Source organism: Geotrypetes seraphini, chromosome 6 (assembly GCF_902459505.1).
Source record: "Geotrypetes seraphini chromosome 6, aGeoSer1.1, whole genome shotgun sequence".
In the NCBI taxonomy this organism is placed as follows: domain Eukaryota; kingdom Metazoa; phylum Chordata; class Amphibia; order Gymnophiona; family Dermophiidae; genus Geotrypetes; species Geotrypetes seraphini.
In genome coordinates this window covers 91,335,855-91,358,381 of record NC_047089.1, presented here as the reverse complement: position 1 = coordinate 91,358,381, position 22,527 = coordinate 91,335,855, and positions in this window count along the sequence as shown.

Sequence of the window (22,527 nt, the reverse complement as noted above, 5' to 3'; positions counted from 1 at the left end):
CAATATTCAGAGAAAATGAAGGGATGTCATGATTAAACTCAACTTTTGCCAAACAAGAGCCTGATAGAACTGTTCTGTATTGGAGTTGATAGCAAGAGAGACATTGATACAAGAAATTGTAGTAATCAAGTCTGGAAATGACTAACGCAAGGAGCAAGATTCATGAAGAACAAAGGTCAAGAATTGCAAGAACAGACTGAATTTGTCCCAATATGAAGAAGCATTTCTATACAACAGAGGAGATTTGTTGATTCCATAACTTTGACAGAATCTTTAAGAAGAAAACAGGCAGCACTGATAGAAGGAAGGAAAGGTTCTAAGACAAAATAGATTTGGGTTTATTAGTTTTAAGTTTCAGTATAGTAGTAGTCAACCTATCAGCAGCATAATCCAACTTAGAAGACAGGGCTGAAAGAATAAATAAAATTAAAAAAACAAAAAACTTGTAAAGCCATGAGATTGAAAGAAAACTGCAAGAAATGCTAAGAAGACATTAAATAGTAGCTGGCCAAGAACAGAGCCCTGAGAGGTCCCAAAGAGAGGATCATAAGAGAATATAGGGTATGAGACCAAGAGATAGTGAGATAGGTTTAAAGCCAAGATGGAATAGTACCAGAAAGGCAATAGTTGCTGAGGGATTCAACCAAAAGTAAATGATGGACTAAATCAAACAGCAGATAGATCTAGAGAAATGAGCAAGACATTTTTTTTACCAGAAGCAAGGGTCATTCTGTTAAAGTCAACCAAACCAAGAAGAGTAGACACTGGAATGATGAGAACAAAAGCCTGCTTGTTTAGGGTTTAAAAAAAATTGGTCTTTTCAATTGAGAAGCAACCGATTTTTCAGTGAGTTTTGCAATAAAAGGAAGATTAGAGGTAAGATGGTAATTAGAGGATGGATCAGAATTAGGGGCTTTGAGTCATGGATGAATATAAGCCTACTTTCAGTCATCTGGTACAATGCCAATGAAAGTAAGCATGAAGAGAAGTTGTGACAGGATGGAATCAATAATCTATTTGAGAAAGAATATAGGTAAGGGGTCAGAAATGGAGGAAGAAGGCTTCGTAATGGACATTGTAGTCACCAAGAGAAGTAGGTGTCTGTTTTCTATATGGTATACAAACATAACAGGTGATTTATGGATTTATAATTTAATGAGATCACTTATACCAGCCATAGAGCTGATGTAAATGCTCATACTTAAATTGCCGAAGCACTTATCTGTATAAATTGTAGAATACTACAAGGGGGTGCTGAAAAGTTTCAAGTTTATTATTATTAGGTGTTTATATACCGCCTATCAAGGTTTATCTAAGCGGTTTTACAATCAGATACTCAAGTATTTTCCCTATCTGTCCCAGTGGGCTCACAATCTATCTAATGTACCTGGGGCTATGGAAGACTGAGTGACTTGCCCAGGGTCACAAGGAGCAGCACAGGCTTTGAACCCACAACCCCAGGGTGCTGAGGCTATAGATCTAACCACTGCACCACCCACCGCTTTTGTGTGTGAAAAAACTTACCATTTGATGGAAGTATCGTAGCTGAAAACAGAAGATTTCAATAAAATGAAAGCGAACAAAGATACAGCTCCCACTCTTTAAAACTGGAACTCTAGGTGCATGATGATGATGTTGGAAACTCTGGGAGAGTACTTACTTGGCTATGGGTTACCACATAATGGGGTCCTTTTACTAAGATGTGATAATCAATCTAGCATATACTAACAATTAGCAAGCAATAATTGAAAGTTAGACATCCAAAGGCTGTGCACAATTCACAAAATAGGCATCGACAATTTCGTAGATGCCCATCGGAAAAAGCTACACATAATGGGATAGGCGTGGGCATGGCTTTGATATGGACGTCCATTTACAGAATCGCATGCTGCTCAGCATCCTAACGCGTCTACATTCTCGCCTAAAATGTAGGCGTTGTAAAACCAGATCTACTTTTGGACGTTAGGAGGACGTGAGCTAGCTGGACATGACTTAGGCATGCTGGAGGCATCAACATATAGGTGAACAGGACATTTATTTTTTTTTTGGGAGGGTAAAGATATTAAGGTCAAAAGATGTTTAATAATGTATTAAGCAAAGTACATGAAATATATATACAGTATATATTGCATACTACACCTTCTATTTTGGGGGTTAAGAGGACTTGTCTTTGATAATAATAGAAAAAGATGTTTACTAATGCATTACTCAAGCAAAGCACATGAAATATATATATATATATATATATATATCATACTAAATCTCATTTCCAAAAGGTTAAGAAAAGAAAAAGAGAAACCTTACCCAGAATGGCTGTGGTTCAGAGTAGAGAATGACATGGGGGCAAATTTTTCCCCATGCCATCCTGGCAAATTCTTTTCCTGTCCATTCCTGCAAGCTCTGTCATCATCTGTTCAAGCTTCAAACACTTTAAAATCATAAGTGTTCAAGGCTTGTGTGGTTTAGGCAGAGCTTACAGGAATGGGTACAGCGACAAAACTCAAGGGGATGGAACAGAGAAATTGAGTTCCTGCAGGGAAGGGGATACATTTTTCCCCATGTCGTTCTCTAGTTCATAGCATGTGGAAATGTCTGATGCACAATCTTGACATCATTGTGACATCATCATATGCACCTAGATGGCAGAATGTAACTAAAAATAATAGGAACCCCTTTCAAGGTTTATTGAACATTTAATTAATTGCCTATCAACATTCTAGGCAAAGTAAAATACAATATAATTTTAAAAAAGGAGGGAATATAAATTTAAAATATTTAACAAATGCTAGAACAAAGACAAAAACAAGCAAACAAACAGGAGACAAAAGGACTGGGGGGAGAACTACAATATAATCAGAAAAGAACACAATTATGGATAATACAAAAAGGCTATTCGGGGGCTAAAAGGAAGCACTTGTGGTTCAGTAGTTAAAAGTACTTTGTCCGTCTTACACAGGTCATGGGTTCAAATCCACAATACTTTTTTTATCTCATAAGAGAGTATGGGTTGTGGACATTGCCATTTACATTTACAGTCTGCCCTTTCCAGGGTCTAGAGGGAAACTTATTTTTACCCTGAGATAGCTATGATCTCCTAAGGTATCATCTCACATGGCAGGAGCCCCCTGCCTAAAAGGAAGCACCTGTGGCTTAATAGTTAAAGGCACTTTTTCCATCTTCCACAAGTCATGGGTTCAAATCCCTAGTACAGTCAGGTACCCCAGCACATATTTCTTTTTTGTGAAAATATGCCATCTAGGTGCATATTGATGATGTCACAATGATGTCAAGATTGTGCATCAGACATGTCCACTTGCTTTGAGCCAATTTTAGTATGGTTTCTCTTCTTTTCTTAAACTTTGGGAATGAGGTTTAGTATGCAATACATTTTATCATGTGCTTTGTTTGAGTAATACATTAGTAGACATCTTTTTCTATTATTATCAAAGATGAGTCCTCTTTAGCTCCCCCCCCAAAAAAATAGAAGCTCCGTTCATCTATATATGGATGTCTCCAGCATACCTAAGTGATGCCTAAGTCGTACCCACCTAACTCATGCCCAACTGATGCTCAAAAGTAGACCTGGTTTTGCAAAGGAATCCTCTTTAAACCAAGTAATATATATATATTTATCCCTATATATCTACAGCGTGAATATATATAATTTCATATGCTTTGATTGAGGAGCACAGAGGCTAAAATAGGAACTGGACAAGTGTCAAAGGTACATGTTTGATATTTATCCTAGAGAAATGACTGCTTATGAATCAAGAAGATATAAGCTTGGCTTTTGAATTGGCATGTGGTTTAATATCTGAGTGTGTGTGGTGCAGTGGTTAGAGCTACAGCCTCACTACCTTGAAATTGTGGGTTCAATCCCTTCACTGCTCGTTGTGACCTTGGGCAAATTACTGAATCCCCTTGAGGCCACCAGGATAGAAGGGAAATATGATAAAGTAGCCAAATATAAAACTGGGCTGTCTACTGCATGCCATTTTACTGCATACAATGTTAATGTAAAAAAGAGCATAAAATCACCATTCTAATGATGTCATAACACTAAAACATGATGACATTGTGAAGACGTCTAGTGACGCCTAAATAGCAATTATATTAAAGACGCCTAAATTTGCTGAGCACCACTGAGCACAATTCTCTATTGTGCGACTTGCTTACAAGAATTGTGCTGAACATTGCACTGCTGAACATCTAAACGCTGCCTAACTTTGAATTTGCCCCTGAAGTCTATCCAATACTGTCCTTAGGCTCCAACTACTGGAGTTGCCGTTGAAGCTCACTCCAACCTATCCAAACCATCTCCTTTTTAGGATTTAGACTGAAAGTTTGCCCATTCATATTCTAATTAGAGATCCTCTGTGTTCATCCCATGCTTTTTTGAATTCTGTAACCGCTCTCCTCTCCACCACCTCCCCCAGGAGGGCATTGCTGACATCCACCACCCTCTCTGTGAAAGACTTTCCTAACATTACTTTTAAGTTTACCATTTCTCACCCTCAATTTATGTCCTCTAGTTTTACCAATTTTCCTTCTCTGGAAAATATTTAGAACTATATTAATATCTTTCAATAACATTCCTATAAGCATTGGAGCAGCGTTGGAGCATTTAGCACTCCAGGCAAGGGTAGAAATCTCTACCACAGCTTAATAAAAGGGGATTATATATTTTTCCTTTATAAAGATCTCAAACATAAATTAATATCTAGGCAAGAATGCAAACAGCTCTTCATTTTCTTTGCAAAAAATTAGCCTTGTCGGAACATGAACAATGTTTTTCCTGAGGTAATCTAAGCATAGAAATAACAAGAAAAACTACTTAAAAATAAAGTGAAGCAAAGTATACACAAAACCACAAGAACATATTTCAAATGTATAATTAGGCATGCAAGTAAATTTACAATTGACCAAAAAGCTCTTACAGGAAAACTAATAAGAAATTGAACATTATAAGGACATAAGAATAACTGCCGTGAATATCAGTAGGCCATATTGAAGATAAAATGGAACCAAGCCTCAGCTTCTGAAGTAATCTAAAAGAAAAAAAAAATAGATGTCATTAAAAATTAGAAAGATACAAAAATGAGATTTAATGGCACATACTTATTAGCCGACAAAGGCAAATAAACTAATGTAATGTTTAATAGGACTGTCCATGAGAAAGAAAGCATTACTTGTATATTACTTTGTTTCATAAGCCCTTTTCTGTCTTGTCATTTATTCCATTTTCCAACTGCTACCATTTTTTCTTCTGATCTTTTATTTTGTTTTCCAATATATTCAATGATGGAATATTTTTTTTTTCCTATTCTTGACCACTGTTTCCTCTAAGCTGAGTGGGAGTCCTCCATTTGCATCACTGCCAGTGGGGGGGCAGTACTTCAGTATTGCGTTTTCAATTCACAGAGACATGCAGGCTACCTGGAGTCCAGGAGAGCTTACTTGCCTGTCTCTCATTATTGAAAATGTGATAGTGAAGCAGCACATCCCATTGGTAGGACTATAGTTGGACAAGTCCTGCTCAGTTTAGAGGGAACAGTGTTCCTGACTGTAACACTGGAGTTTTCTATTCAAGTTTTATTAAACGTCTGCAGGCATCAACAAACCCAGTAAAACCAAGAGAAGGAGGGCAATCAGAACAGCAAAAGGGCAGCAAAACAGGGTGCTGAGGGAATTTGTAGAATTTAATTTTCTTGACACTTGCATGGCAACTCTCAAAGAAACCAGCTGTGAATAATAATTTAAAACAAACTGAAGAAAATATTTATTCACTCAATGTGTAATTAAACTCTGAAATTCATTACCAGAGAAAGTGGTGAAAGCAGTTAGCTTAGCAGGATTTAAAAAAGGTCTGGATAACTTCCTAAAAGAAAGGTCCATAAGCTGTTATTAAGATGGACTTGAGAAATCCACTGCTTATTCCTAGGATAAGCCGCATAAAATCTGTTTTATTTTTGGGGATCTTGCCAGGTATTTTTGACCTGTTGGAAACAGAATACTGGGCTTGATGGGCCTTCGATCCACCCCAGTATGGCAACTCTTATGTTGTTATGGCTTAGATGTTCCTTGCCATTCAGAATATCTATTTTCTAGATATACTGCGTATATGACAAACCTCATCAGTACAGCAGCTTAGAGAAAAGGAACTAGTTGAGGTCTTACCCCCTAGATGTATCACCCAAAGTTCTAGATGGTAGGCATGGTCTCAGTGGCATAGTATTTATGTATTTAAATATTTATAACCCACAAATTCACAATTCTAAGTGGGTATCAAAATCATTACATACATAATAAAACATATTAAAAACACAAAAATGCACAGTCTCAAAAACAAACAAAGAAAGAGGGGATGGGAGGGTGGACCAGCCCCGGGTGCTGTCTTGGTAATGGCACCAGCACTTATCCTCCTCTCTGCCCCCGTATTCTTCCCTACCTCTCCCCTGTCATGCACACACCTTCCCTTCCCCACTATACCTCTAACTCTTCACTAGTACACGTAGCATATACAACTTACTGTTTGCACTGACCTCGGCTCTCCCTCTGAAGCAACTTCCTGGTTACAAGACCAGGAAGTCACATCAGAGGGAGATCTGAGGCTGGTATGGGCAGCAGGTTGGAAATGCTGCTCATGCCAGTGAGGTTAAAAAGATACCGGGGAAGGGAAAGTGCATACACAGTGGGGGTGGGAAGGAACGGGGGCAGGGAAAAGGGCAAGGGGCCCCACTGTCCTAGGCGCCTCCTATCCTCACTACGCTACTGCATGGTCTTCTGCCTTTTGTTTGGGTGAGTCCTCTGGCAATCACCAGGCCTTAGGTATGTGAATCTGAAGTATGTGACAGGATAAGGTTACCAGACATCCAGATTTCTCCGGATATGTCCTCCTTTTGAGGATATGTCTAGGGGTCCAGACGGCTTTTCAAATCCCGGTGCGGATGCCATCTGGGGGCAGGACTCGGGGGGGGGGGCATAACAGTGCAGGAAAGAGAGGAAGCTGGAAGGTCCTGGGGGTGTGGCCATAGGTCCAGATTTTCCCAAAGGAAAATCTGGTAACCCTATAGCAGGATACAATGACACTTATAGAAAGGTCCTTCACAAGAACAGTCCCAGCACTCAGCTGAGAAACAAGTTCAGAATCTTGCAGTGGAAAACCCAAGTTCATAAGTTTTGCAGTGGAGAACCCAAATGTGGAATGATGAAGGGGCATGGAAAGGAATCAAAGATACCAGGGAATGCTAGAGTGATGGTAACTGAGGTCTGGTAAGAAGGCCAAGCAATGGGTTTATATATGTGTTTGAATGGAATATGGCCTTTGTGAGGAAGTATCAGCCACAGAAGAGTAGCAGCTACCAGCTAGTAGGAGGCCAGTAATTCATCCCAGCAAAGATCCTTGAGGAACTAAGTCATACAGAAGCTGGTGACAGAAACTCACAGATTTGTGGAGAGAAAAGAAAATTCTGTGTCAGTTTAGTGAGATTTGATCAGATAAGAGCCTTGTGTGTCCAGCATGCCAAGGAGTCTGAGGCTGTGACCTCACTGGATTTTACAAGTTACTGCTGAATTAAAGTTTGCTCTGTTGCCAAGAGGTGGGAGTCAGGGTAGATTGCAGATAAGTAATGTGCTTTCAGCTGCAAAAACTATGGCTGATGTCAGAAGAGGCAGTTCTGCGGTGACCACAGGAAAGTGGTAGATAAAGGTAGGGTTACCAGATGTCTGAGAAAACCCAGCATTTTGTCCGAGTTTTGGAAGTCTCTGAGCTCGAGTCTGCATCTGGTGGCCCTCTGCGCATGCTCAGACGTCAACGCGATGGCTTCATATTCACGCGCACATGCATGTGATGCCATTGCATCGATGTCCGCACATGTGCAGAGGCCCTTCAGACATGGTCCTGAGTTCGGAGAAGGAAACTGGAGGTTTTTTGTGGGGGTGGGGCTGGGGATGGAAGGGAGGGAGATCAGGTGTCCTCTTTTTTTAAAGAGGAAACCTGGCAACCCTAGATAAAGGAGGGGAAGGAAATGCTAACGGACAGGATGTTGCTGATGCTTTCAGTTCCACACTGGGAACCTACTCCTTTTTCTATAACATCCCCATTACTTCCTGCGCTCACATTCCTGCACCCTAGCCATCAGAATCTCTTTCTAGTAAGCCAGAGCTTCAGACTAGAGGATACTTTCTTTCACCATTGGATGACTCAGGAGATAGGAGGGTAAGGGTTAGGATGTAAGATGCTACTCATCAGTTTAAAAGAAAATGGGATTCACTATGTAAAATCTAAAATATCTATTTTCTCAATTGCCGGTAAGAATCTCTGGAATTCAATTCTAGATATAATGAGATTATGCAAAGATCATATGTCTTTCAAGAAATTGTTAAAAACACAATTGTTTGTGGATGCCTTTCTCTAACTCTGCAGTTATTATTTGTTTTAGATTCAAAGAATTCTGTATTAAGAACATTTTTGGGGGAAGATTGACTTATTTGTTGACTGCATTTTTTTTTAAATAATTCATTATTAATTTTTTAAAACTTCAATAATAAAATACAACAAATGTAACATATAATAATAAATTCAACTTTCCAAATGTTTTTAAATAATCATTTTCCACCCACCCACCCCATGATTATTCAATAAAACACAATAACATAACTTCCCATCCAATCACCCACCCCCAAATGTAAATACTCTAGAACCAACCTGAGACAGAAATAATCCTATCCCCTCACCCCACTCTTCCCTTGATATGTATCTAAATAAACAAAAGCTAAATCACATCAATAATCAATTACAAAGATGTAACATAAGATGTCAATGGACCCCATATCAAATTAAATATATTTCTACTAGTCTTATAGCCCTTTACATTAACGGGTGCTAGAATATATGTGTGTGTGTGTCTGTCTTTATTTCTTTCTCTCTCCTTAGCTGCTTTCTGTATTTCTGTCTTTTCTGCTCCCCCTGTCCAGCAGTAGGCCTCCCTTCCTTTTTCTTCCCCCTGTCCATCAGCACCTCTTTCCTGTTCCCCCTGTCCAGCAGTACGCCTCCCTTCCTTTTTCACCCCCCCTGTCCATCAGCACCTTTTCTCCTGTCCATCAGCACCTCTTTCCTGCTCCCCCTGTCCAACAGTAGGCCTCCCTTCCTTTTTCTTCCCCCCTGTCCATCAGCACCTCTTCCACTGTCCCGCAGCACCCCTTACCTCCATTCGCATCTGCCCTCTGCCGACAGCCGCCTCAAGCCGCCGCGGCCTGCAGGCGCCGACAGTTGCCATGCGTGCCTGTAGCTGACAGCTGCCTCTGTAACGTTTCTACCATCCCTGCCATCGCCGCTGCTTGAGAGGCCCGTGGAACCGAAGGCATCCTGGAGTCCTGATGTCACGCATGCACACTCTTGCCGGCCATAGCCTGACAGATCAGGGATCAGGGAACACGGCGGTAAGAGTGCGCATGCGTGCTTAGCATTTTATTATATAGGATGACTCAAACTATCAGCATTCATCTTTTCAAGTTTATAACTGGAACAAAGACTTGCCCACCAGAATGAAAAATTTAAACGATCACAGTTCTTCCAATTGTGGGTGATCATCTGGATGGCTATCCCAGTCATTATAAGGAAAAGATGGCCTCTATATTGATCTATAGAGGGCTTAACATGTAATATTGTACCACAAATGACTGCCTCATATGCTAGAGGAAATGATGATTCCAAAATGCTATTAATTCTACTCCACATTGACCTCCAAAAGCTAACTTATTTGTTGACTGCATTTTATAATGTTTGTTTTTGCTTGACATTGTGGATGTAAATGTTTTGTACATCGCTTAGATTTAAGTGATTCATAAATCTTTAAAATAAATACAGCTGAGAGAAGGATCTGAGCTAATTTTGCAGTTGCAGTTACAAACAGTCCAGCAGTAGCAACATCTCAAGTGACATTCCCTGGTCATCCTCGAAGAAATTAACACCTGGAGTCAAATAAGGATCCACCTTATCTCCAGTTCTATTTAATCTGTATATTAAACATCTTACGGTGAAATGGGTGCATAGAAACAGTGTCTCACAGTGTGGGCTGGCGAGATAAATGCTCTGACGCTCATAGGAGAATAGAATTAGTATCAGAGAATTTATCTCGCCAGCCCGCTAGAAGAAGTTCTTCCACGGTTTAGTAAAAGGAGCCCATATTTAACAGCATTGAAATTCAAATAAGAGAGAGATAAAACATACTAAAAGGGAAACATAATACTTATAAAGCATCTAATCAGCACAAATCAGAACATTCAAATAACATAGATATCACACTAATGCTTTTCTATAATATAGATTATCGTATTAGATGGGGGCAAGATGGGTGGTACAGTGTTCAGTGAAATAAACAGATGGGAAGATAAACTCAAAGTAAGTTGTTTATAGCAGTGTTTCCCAACCGTGTCCTGGAGGACCACCAGCCCTAATGAATATGCATGGGGACAGATTTGCATGCCTGTAACTTCCTTATATGCAAATCTCTCTCATGCATATCGATTAGGGCTATTCCAAAAACCCAACTGGCTGGTGGTCCTCCAGGACAGGGCTAGGAACCACTGGTTTGTAGGAGGATAGAAGGATTATGCAACCAAGTTAGCCACTGACTCATGGAAACATGAACTCACGCTGTAATGTTTCATGGTAGAGTACAGGAGTGGTTTGCCATTGCCTTCTCCTGCACAGTGGGTGACTCCTGCCCAACATAGGGCCCTTCAGCCTACAGCATTTGGCACTCCCAGGTGGTCTCCTATTTAGGTACTAGCCAGGCCTGACTCTGCTTAGCTTCTGAGAGTAAGAGTGGACCTACTAAGGCTACTGAGAAAAGTAGAAAATCACTGGACAATGGGCTAGATTCACTAAGGCCACCGATTAACTTCCAACCACTTAGTGACCCCTTTGCAACCTGATTTCCCTCCGACCCAAATTCACTAACCTCTGTCTCGATCATCCACTGATCTGTGCTTGTAAATGAGGAGAAATGGCATTCAAATGCAGGCAGGCAGCGATTCACTAAAAAAAAAAAAAAAAATGAGGGACACCGACTGGGCTGACCAATCAAAAATAAGTGACTGCTGAGGACCAGTCACTCAGATGCTTTCCGACTGCCCTGCCTTCTGCCGCCCTACTCTTTGCCCTGCTTCTCTGCCCTGATCTCCTGCTCTCTGCCCCAATCTGCTCTCAGCCCCGATCTCCTGTTCTTTCTCCAAATTTCTCCCTTTCGCCCCGAATCTCTCCTGCCACCCCGACTCTCCTGCCCTTCCCTGCAGTGCAAGCCCGTGGTTTTAACCCGTGGGTTTAAAGCGGGTTAAAACCACGGGCTTGCAAATAATGATAAAGTAGGTTTCCTCCTCTGCCAGGCACAGAGGGCCAGCGCGTGTGCAGACCATCTAGACATGGTCTGCGCATGTGTCGGGATCACTGTAAAGTGATCCAGGTGGTCAGTTGGGGGCATTATTCTGATTGCCCTCATTTACATGAGGGCGATTCATGAATCAGCCCCCCAGACATAGATCGGATTGCTCATGGATCAGATCAGATCCGTGCCCTTAGTGAATCTAGCCCTAAGTGTATAGCTCTCAATGGAGAATACCCCAATTTTGTTGGTTAAGAACATAAGAACATATGATTTGCTGCTACTGGGTCAGACCAGTGGACCATCGTGTCCAGCAGTCCACTCACACGGAGGCCCTTAGGTCAAAGACCCATGCCCTATTTGAGTCTAGCCTTACCTGCATATGTTCTGCTTCAGCAGGAACTTATCCAACCTTTTCTTGAATCCCTGAAAAGTGTTTTTCCCTATAGCAGCTTCTTGAAGAGCGTTCCATATTTCTACCACTCTGGGTGAAGAAGAACTTCCTTATGTTTGTACAGAATCTATTCCCTTTTATCTTTAATGAGTGCCCTCTCGTTCTCTTCACCTTGGAGAGGGTGAACAATCTCTCTTTCTCTACTATGTCAATTCCCTTCAATATCTTGAATGTTTCGATCATATCCCCTCTCAGTCTTCTCTTTTGAAGGGAGAAGAGGCCCAGTGTCTCTAGCCTCTCATTGTACGGCAACTCCTTCAGTCCTTAACCATTTTTGTCACTCTTCTCTGGAGCCTTTTGAGCAGTACTATGTCCTTTTTCATGTACGGTGACCAGTGTTGGATGCAGTATTTCAGGTGGTAGTGTACCATGGCCCAGTACAACAGCATGATAACCTTTTCAGATCTGTTTGTGATCTCCTTCTTAATTATTCCTAGCATTCTGTTTGCCCTTTTCACCGCCGTCGCACATTGCGCAGATGATTTCATTGACTTGTCTACAAGTACTCCCAAGTCTCTTTCCTGGGGGCTCTCTCCGAGTATAGCACCAAACATCCTATATTCGTGCATATGATTATTGTTACCGACATACATCACCTTGCACTTATCCATGTTGAACCTCATTTGCCATTTCATGGCCCATTCCTTGAGTGTGTTTATGTCTCATTGTAGGTCTTTGCAATTCTTCTGTGTCTTCACTACTCTGAATAACTTTGTATTGTTTGCAAATTTAACCACCTCACTCGTCGTGCCAATTTCTAGGTTGTTTATAAATATGTTGAAGAGCACAGGCCCAAGCACCAAATTCTGTGGCACTCCACTCATGATGCTTTTCCAGACCAAGTATTGTCCATTTACCCCCACTCTCTGTTTCCTATCTGCCAGCCAGTTTTTAATCCACATGAGTATATCACCCTTGATTCCATGGCTCACAATTTTTCAAAGTAGACGTTCATGCAGGACCTTGTCGAACCTGGTAGTTTGTCCAGGTTTTGGAAAGCCCCGAGCTCTGGCCGCATCTGGAGGGCCTTCAATAAGCATGCATGGATTATGTCAAATGCATCCACACATGCTGGAGGCCCCCCATATGCAGCTTGGAGGTCAGCAAAAAAAAAAAAAATGAGGGTGTTTGGAGATGGGGCTGCAAGTAGAATGGGGCGGGGCCATGCATACAGGTTTTCCCTTCCTTAAATATGGTAACCCTACTCTTAGAGAATTTTTTTAGCATATGGTTTGCACGCATGCATTCGTAGTTTACCTCAGCTTCCTAAAGGGTCTCTGAATCTTTTAATTTACAGATCATTTTGATGGCGTGATCCCTGCAAATTTTTCGGCCCTATCCTATGAGCAGTTCAGCATTTAGCCCCGGTTACAGACAGGAATTGAAAATAAATTAGGGAATGCTTTATTTTCATAATGATGGAAAGGGGTTTGAAAAATAATAGGTAGAAGGTAGCTCTGGACATGATTAATACCGAAAACGTGCCTCTCAAATCTCACAATTTTGCAAGGAAATTCTTTTATTTTATTAGCTGATTTCAATGTTGTTTCTTCTCAATTTACATTTGCCTCCAGCAAATAAGAAAGTGTATACTCTATCAAAAGCAGATTATAATACAGACTTTAGGCCATCTGGAAAAACATGCTGATTGAGTGCAATGTAATCCATCTACTTAAAGACAGATTGATACGTACTCACGCAGGTTCATTTTCCCCTCTAGCAACTATTTTGAAAGCCTCTAGTCAGAAGATTATTTTATGAGGGGGGGGGTGATTTTTCATGGTGCACAGGAAGAAGAGTAACCAGGAACACCAATTCATCTATATACATACATACCTTTTCTTTGCCTACAGGAGCCCTCAGATCAAAATATATTTATGCCCATTTTAGGCTGTCATAAGTCAGGGATGGAACACTGACATAATAGCATAGTTGCATTTATGTCCTACAGAAGTGACTACACCAAAAAGGGAGCCTAAGGAGGCCTCAACGATGAGACAATCAAGGCACAACAAAGTAGTTGTGAGGATGAGATGTCAATAATTCAGTCACAAGTGTAAAGTTCAAAGTTCACTTTATTGATAGTAGCACTGCGAGGACTTGAAGACTCGACACTGAAACCTTTAAAACTGCATGCTAAACAATTGGTATATTAGGCCAGGGTTTTCTTGGCCTAAAATACCTGCATCTAACTCAATCCATGCCCAAACTCTGCTCCTAACAATGCCTATTTTGCGGGTAAGTGTAAATGCTTATATGGCACCTACCGAGTTAGGTGCCTACCCAATAATGAATTGTTTTGTATTATTTTTTAATGGCGCTGTTCAATTAATGGCGCCAACTGAATCAATTAAAAAATTAAGACAGGTGCCTAGATCAGCTAGGTGCACCAATCTAGGTGCCTAACAGCAAGCGCTTTTTATAAAATCAGGGCCATTATGTCTTCTATTGGTTCCCTGTCTACCTGAACATCTCACTTATCTCTTACTGACCACAATGTTCCATGTGATATTCACAGACCAACGTCTAGATCAGGGTTGTCCAATGTCAGTCCTCGAAGGCCACAATCCAGTCGGGTTTTCAGGATTTCCACAATGAATTTGCATTTTTCCTCCTCTCCGCTTCCTCCATCTCTTCCCACTCCTTCCCTCACCACACGTCTCCCCTTCCCTTTCCCTGTACCTCTAGTTCTTCACCACCATGACCAACAACTTCAATGTGTTCCTCGCAACCGCATCAGCTCTCCCATTGATGCCACTTCCAGATGCCGCACATAGGAGGTGACATCAGAGGGGGAGCCGTCAGGGTCATGAGGAGCACATTGAAGTTGTTACTCGCAGTGGTGAACATCTAGAGGTACCGGGGGGAAGGGAAGGGGTGTGCATGTGCATCAGGGGGTAGTGGGGAAGGAGCAGGGACGGAGATGAGGACGGGAGAGGGGCACCTCCACCCCGGGCACCTCACACTCTCGCTATGCCACTGTCTGCTGTATTGCTTTCTCTCCACTATCCAATATTTCTTTTGTGTTTTATTACATGCATTATAGAAATACAGCGAGACCTAGCAAGAACACCCTGCATCACATTTCTATTCCAGATCTGATGTCTGCTTCTGTCCTGAATTTCATTATATTCCATTGTTGTTAGGATTGCTCATGGGAACCACCATTTGGCCAGATTCTGAAATTCCTCCCAGCTCTTATTCCGCTCTGCCACTGGCTCTTTGAGATGGAGAGGTTTTAGTGAATTTGCAGGTAAGTGCAATTTGGGAGAAATGCTATTCTTTTTGCTAATGACAATAGCAGCGCATAGTTGGAGCCAGTCATTGCTACAGGGAATGGAGAGGAGTGGTGTGGAAGAGAGTTTTTATTCTGAGGCATTTAGCATGGCAGAAAAACATAGAACACTGAAGAAAGGAGCTGCTCGTTCCCTTGAGATAACAGCAGTGATGGTGAACTTGTCAACTGGAGCTGAGTTTGAAAAGCCCAGTAAAATTGCATAAGGCATCATTTGGAGCAGGGCTGCCCAAGTCCGGTCCTCAAAATCTACTGGCAGGCCAGGTTTTCAGGATAACCACAATGCATATGCATGAGAGAGAGATTTGCATACCAAGAAGGCAGTGCAGGCAAATCTCTCTCATGCATATTCATTGTGGATAACTATAACTATCAGCCAGAATATATATAAGAATAGACATATAGGGGGTCTTTTACTAAGGTGCACTAGCCGATTTAGCGTGCGCTAAATACTAATGCCCTCATTATATTCTATGGACGCGTTAGCATTTAGCACGCACATAATTTTGTAAGAATTTACATAAAGAATTTTTTCATTCTAGAATTAATTCCATCTGTATAGCTATCTGACTGACATAGCCACTACACAAGCATAATAAAAATAATATTTGTACAGCTGTTGAAAACCATGAGTGGTAATACCTTCCATTAAATAGGTGTTGGTGACTGAAATCAATGTTAAAGTAATGGATTGGCTATGAAAATTGAATATAACATTTCAAAATTATCCTAAAGGTAATTTAGCCAATTAAATATTGTCAGATTTCCATTCCTGATGCCTTTTGTCAGTAAACAATAATTAGCAGAATTGCACTCAACCGCAGGAATGCTTTAAGATAGACAATAATAGATTGACTGCACATTGAAAAGATTTTAGTCTACTTCAACTACAAGGTCCCACTCACACTGGAAAATGCCAGATAGAAGTCATTTGCTTTCAGTGAAGTTTCTATCATGCAAACGGTATTGCTAGAGAGGGTAATTTTTACTATAGGTTGCCTAGTCATGAAGGCCAAGTAGGCACCTATAGTATTTCCAACTTTATTACAAAGACATGTGGAACAGCATTTTATAACCCTCCTCCCCCCTCCTTTTACTAAGCTGTGGTAGAGGTTTCTACAGCGGCCAGGAGCACTAAATGCTCTGACGCTGCTCCAAAGTTCATATAATTTCTTACTGTGTCACAATCCACTGGCCAAGACTCATATGCTTTTTGCACTAGAAATATCCTATGCAGGGATGCACAGAAAGTAAGTCCATGTCCCTCCTCTTAGTAATGGGATTTAAGGTGGACAAATGCAAAGTGATGCACATTAGGAAGAATAATCCAAATCATAATTACCGGATTCTAGGGTCGACCTTGGGGGTCAGCGCTCAAGATAAAGATCTAGGTATCATCATGGACAATACGCTGAAACCTTCCACATTCAGTTCTGGTCCTCTTATCTGAAAAAATGTTCAAAGAAGGGCGACCAAGATGATAAAGGGGATGGGACTCCTCTCGTACAAGGAAAGACTAAATAGATTAGGGCTCTTCAGCTTGGAAAAGAGACTACTGAGGGGAGATATGACTAAGTCAACAAAATCCTGATTGGTGTAGTGGATCGAATTTTTACTGCATCAAGATTTACAAAGACTAGGGGACACTCAATGAAGTTAGAGTAATACTTTTAAAACCAATAGGAGGAAATATTTTTTTTTCCCTCAGAGAATAGTTAAACTCTAGAATGTGTTGCCAGAGGATAGAAACATAGAAACATAGAAAATGACGGCAGAAAAGGGCTATAGCCCACCAAGTCTGCCGATTCCAAGTGCCCACCCCCCAGAGTTCACTCCCTTAGAGATCCCACGTGAGTATCCCATTTCCTCTTAAAATCCGTCACGCTGCTGGCCTCAATCACCTGCAGTGGGAGTCCGTTCCACCGATCCACCACTCTCTCGGTGAAGAAGTACTTTCTGGAGTCGCTATGAAATTTTCCTCCCCTGATTTTCAGCGGATGCCCTCTGGTGGTTGAGGGTCCCATGAGACAGAAGATATCATCTTCCGACTCAATACGTCCCGTGATGTACTTATACGTTTCAATCATGTCCCCCCGTTCTCTTCTTTCCTCAAGTGAGTACAGCCACAGTTTTTTTAGTCTTTCTTCATATGTGAGATCCTTGAGCCCCAAGACCATCCTGGTCGCCATTCGCTGAACTGACTCGATCCTCAGTATGTCCTTACGGTAGTGTGGTCTCCAGAACTGAACACTGTACTCCAAGTGAGGCCTCACCATGGATCTGTACAATGGCAGCATGACTTCAGGTCTCCTGCTGACAAAACCTCTACGGATACAACCCATCATTTGTCTTGCCCTGGAGGAAGCCTTCTCCACTTGATTGGCAGCTTTCATGTCCTCACTAATGATCACCCCTAGATCGCGTTCTGCCGTGGTCTTAACCAAGGTCTCACCATTCAGTACATAAGTTCTAGCGGGTTTCTCCTACCCAGGTGCATTAACTTGCATTTTTTAGCATTGAAGCCTAGCTGCCAAGTAGTTGACCATCTTTCCAGCAGCAGTAGATCGTGTGTCATATTATCAGGTAATAAGTTTTTGCCTACTATGTTGCAAAGTTTGGCGTCGTCAGCGAACAGTGCTACCCTTCCTTTAAGCCCTTGCGTCATATCCCTTATGAATAAATTGAATAGAATCGGGCCCAGGACTGAGCCCTGTGGCACCCCACTGATTACGTCCGACGGCTCAGATGGGGTACCGTTCACCACCACCTTCTGAAGTCTACCGCTCAGCCAATCCCCAACCCATGCAGTTAGAGTGTCTCCTAATCCTATCGATTTCAACTTGTTCAAAAGCCTTCAGTGTGAGACGCTATCAAATGCTTTACTGAAGTCCAAATATACCACGTCCAGTGATTCTCCGGCATCCAGTTGTCTAGTAACCCAGTCAAAAAAGCTAATCAGATTAGATTGGCAGGATCTATCCTGGGTGAACACATGTTGGTGGGGGTCACGTAGGTTTTCCTCATCTAGAATTGTGTCAAGGTTCCGTTTGATCAGTGTTTCCATGAGTTTACACACTATAGATGTGAGACTCACTGGTCTGTAGTTTGCTGTCTCTGTCCTGCAGCCCTTTTTGTGGAGTGGGATTACGTTGGCGGTTTTCCAGTCCAAGGGGACTCTTCCTGTGCGTAGGGAAAGATTGAAAAGCACAGATAATGGTTCTGCCAGGACTTCACTTAATTCCCTGAGCACCCTGGGGTGTAGGTTGTCCGGTCCCATGGCTTTGTTTACTTTGAGTCTTGATAGTTCGTCGTAGATGCTACTGGGCGTAAACTCAAAATCTTGAAATGGGTCTTCCAGGTTATCTCCCGTCTGTGGACCAGCTCCCGTCGCTTCACAGGTGAAGACTGAACAGAAGTATTCGTTTAGTAGCTCTGCCTTGGCCAAATCTGATTCCCCAAAGTTACCGTCCGATTGCTTCAGCCGTTCTATCCCAACTTTGATTATTTTCCTGTCACTAACAAAGCTAAAGAAAGATTTATCCCCTTTCTTAATATTCCGTGCTAGCTCTTCCTCCATTCGGAGTTTGGCCTCTCTGACTTCTTTTTTGACAGCTTTAGATCTGTCTAGATAGTCCACTTTTGCCCCCTGGTTTCCTAAATGTTTGTAGGTGATGAATGCTTCTTTTTTCTTTTTAACTAGGTCTGAAATTTCTTTAGTGAACCATTGGGGTCTTTTGTTTCTCCTGCGTTTACTTACTGTTTTTGTGTATCGGTTTGTTGCTTCATGTAGGATGGACTTTAGAGTCGACCACATATCCTCTAAGTTGTCAGATTTTGCTTGTTTATGTAGCTCCTGATGGACAAAATCTCCCATGCGGTTGAAGTCTGTGCCTCTAAAGTTGAAAACCCTTGTTGCTGTGTTGGACTTAGAGAAACCTTTCTTGAGGTTGAGCCATACCATATTATGGTCGCTGGAGGCCAGTGTATCACCTACTGAGACTTCCGAGATGCTATCTCCATTGGTGAGTACTAGGTCTAGTATCGCCTGGTCTCTGGTGGGTTCTAATACTATTTGCTTGAGACGTGCACCCTTTATGGAGGTTAATATTCTTTTGCTGCTACCTGTAGTCACGGAGAGTGTGTTCCAATCTGCATCGGGCATGTTGAAGTCTCCTAGCATTACTGTGTCCCCGCGTAGTGTGATGTTCTCTATGTCCTCGATTAATTCCATGTCTTTGTTTTCCTGCTGCCTGGGAGGTCTGTATATCACACCAAGGTATAGGCATTTTTCATTCCCTCTGGCCAGGTTCACCCAGAGGGATTCCCCAGTATATCTTACATCTGTGATTCTGGTAGTTTTGATGCTTTCCTTAGTGTACAGTGCTACACCTCCTCCCAATTTACCCTCCCTGTCGCAACGAAGTAGGTTGTAGCCTGATATGACCATATCCCACCCATGCGAGTCCGTGAACCAGGTTTCGGATATCGCTATCACATCAAGATCGGCATTTGTTATTTCAGTCTCTAATTCTAGAATTTTATTGCCCAAGCTGTGCGCATTAACATACATAGCCCTCCATATCTTATGGGTTAGTGTGGCTCCTAAATTATTATTGATAACTCTCCCTGAATTATGTGATAAGAGTGGTTAATATAGCTGGTTTTAAAAAAGTTTGCACAAGTTCCTGGAGGAAACGTTCATAGTCTGTTGTTGAGACAGACATGGGGAAAGCCACTGCATGCCCTGGATTGGTGGCATGGATTGCTGCAACTATTTGGGTTTTTGCCAGGTACTTGTGACTTGGATTGGCCTCTGTGAAGACGGGATACTAGGCTAGATGGACCATTGGTCTGATCCAGTAAGGCTATTCTTTTGATCTTATGAATATCTGTACTTTGGTCAAGATTGACAAAAGTAGCTTTTCCTCAGACTTTTGCAGGCACTCCAGAAACATTTGAGCTATGGGACCTGGGAACCTTATGGGTTATTCAATTCACCATAACTATTGTCTGGCTGACGTTGAGGGTGGCTGAACTTTAAGATCACTACATCAACAGACTGATGGCTTTTCCAGGGAAGATTCTTGACTAATATATGCAATAGTCGCTGTCTTCTGTGCTGAGTTGTTCTCCTTGTGTGATTTTCCAAAGAGAAACTTTTTCTTGGTTTTAAAATGTTCCTAATGGTGATTAATATGATATCTCTGTGCCTCTAATGAGATTGAAGCATAGTTTTTACAGTCCTTCTGATTATTCAAGACCCAAGCATAAGAGGAGTAAAGGAATCAGATCAACAGCATTTATTAACAATCCCTTCCCTAAAAATAATAAATACACGCCGGCAGTATATTTTTTCAGTCACAGCTCCTCAAACCTGGAATTCTCTCCCTAGTTATTTACGAGAAGAAATCACTTTAGAAAAATTCAAAACTAAACTGAAAACTTTCCTTTTTAATGACGCCTTCACAATTTAACCTCAACTAAAAAAATTTTTTCTTTTTAATGAATTTTAATGTCTTAGTACTAACCTTTTCTTCTGTCCACAATCTCATTTTAATCATCTTCAATTTATTAACCCTTTCCTTATGTGTTTTCCATTTTTGTATCCCACTCTTTAATTATATATTGTAATTTCTTCCCCGACCTATCCTTTTGTTTCCAGTTTTTGTCAAATTGTTTACGTCCCGTCAGTCTTTATTTATTTTATATATCTTTTTTACTGTAATTTTAATTTCTTGTAAATCGCTTTGAAGAATGACAAAGCGATCAATCAAATACATATTAAACTTGAAACTTGAATAGCCTAATGAATAAGGCAGTAAGCTGAGAGCCGGGAAAGCCCAGTTCAAATCCCACTGCAGTTCCATGTGACCTTAGCCAAGTTACTTAACCTTCCATTGCCTCAAGCAGCTGAGGAGACTACTTGCATATTCATTGTCGGTATTCTGAAAACCCGACTGACTAGTTGTGTCCCGAGGATGGGATTAAGAAACCCTGTTCTAATTCTATTGAGAAAAAGTATTATTGGAGACTGGCAAGGAGTGGTGATTTGAATTAGGAAAGCATATTCTTCCATGACATATGCAACTTTTTGGGGCCTGCTACTCTACTTCTGGACTTTAGACTCGGGGGTGTCCAACCTGCAGTCCTGTGAAATATTTTGTGTGGCCCCGGTCGAGGGCAATGCAGTGTTTTACTCTACTACCCCCGGGTGTTTACCGTCTTGCTGGCTCCCTCCTCTGTCTTGCTGCAGCGTTTGCGTGGCCACAGAAAATTTTTTTCGGGCAATGCGGTCCAGGGAAGCCAAAAGGTTGGACACCCCTGCTATACAGTATATCAGCAGTCTTGGATATCTTTGCTGTGCTGACTGACACATTGCAGAGTGCTTACTGGTCAGCCACCACACACATCTCTCAGACACTGAACATTTAATCAACGTACCACCTCCAATTGCCAGTTGCCTGAAAGCATGTGTTTTCCTGTACAGACATATAAAACAAAATCTTCAACAAAGCATGGAGAAGATTGATAGTTACCTGGATTTAATGTGAAGGTGACTAATTATACGTTAAGATAGATCCACATTTCAATGATGCAGTTTGAAAGCCAAGAACAATAAATTACTCATCCTGATTATCTTGCTAGTTTATGCAATGTTAACCTCATGTTGGCAAATTGACGGGGGTGGGGGAGGGGGTGGGAGGGGAGGCTGTTCTTTAAATGTACAGTGTAGTTTGAATTATTACACATACACATAGTTTATGCTTTACGAGATTCTGGTAATTAAGCAATGGTGCATAATAAGAGTGTTCACCTGACGTCAGTGTTCCTTTTAATGGATAGAGGAAGTGCCGACACCTTTCTCCCTTCCAGGCAAGTTCAAACTATCCCACAGATGAAACTTTGCAGGTCCAGTAACTCCTTTAGACTGCTGAGTCCTGTGGATTGGCTGGAGTACACCTAATAGGGACATAATGCCCATTGCTCCTTGCGGCCCTTTGAAAAAAAACATCCATCTTATAGATTTCTTATAAATTCAAAAATATTTGATCGTATAAATCCCTTACTGTCCTCTGAGCATGCCTAGGTATTGTTTTAGGGTGGCAAGGGCCATCCCAAACAATTGTCTTTCCACCCCAGAGTCAGCACATTTCCCCCACAGTTCTGGCTTTGCCTCCCTACTTCCCTCTGCCCCAGATCCTACGCTGCATTCACTTGCAACAATTATATTGGGCTTCATCATGCATGCTTTGTTTATTTTCATTTGCAATCTGCTTTTTCTCATTTTGCTCGAAACTGATCATAAATAGTAGAAGTCAGAGACATTACTTATAGGCACAATCAAGATCCAAGAGCATCGGGGAGTTATATAGTTTTTTCATGTGTAAATACTT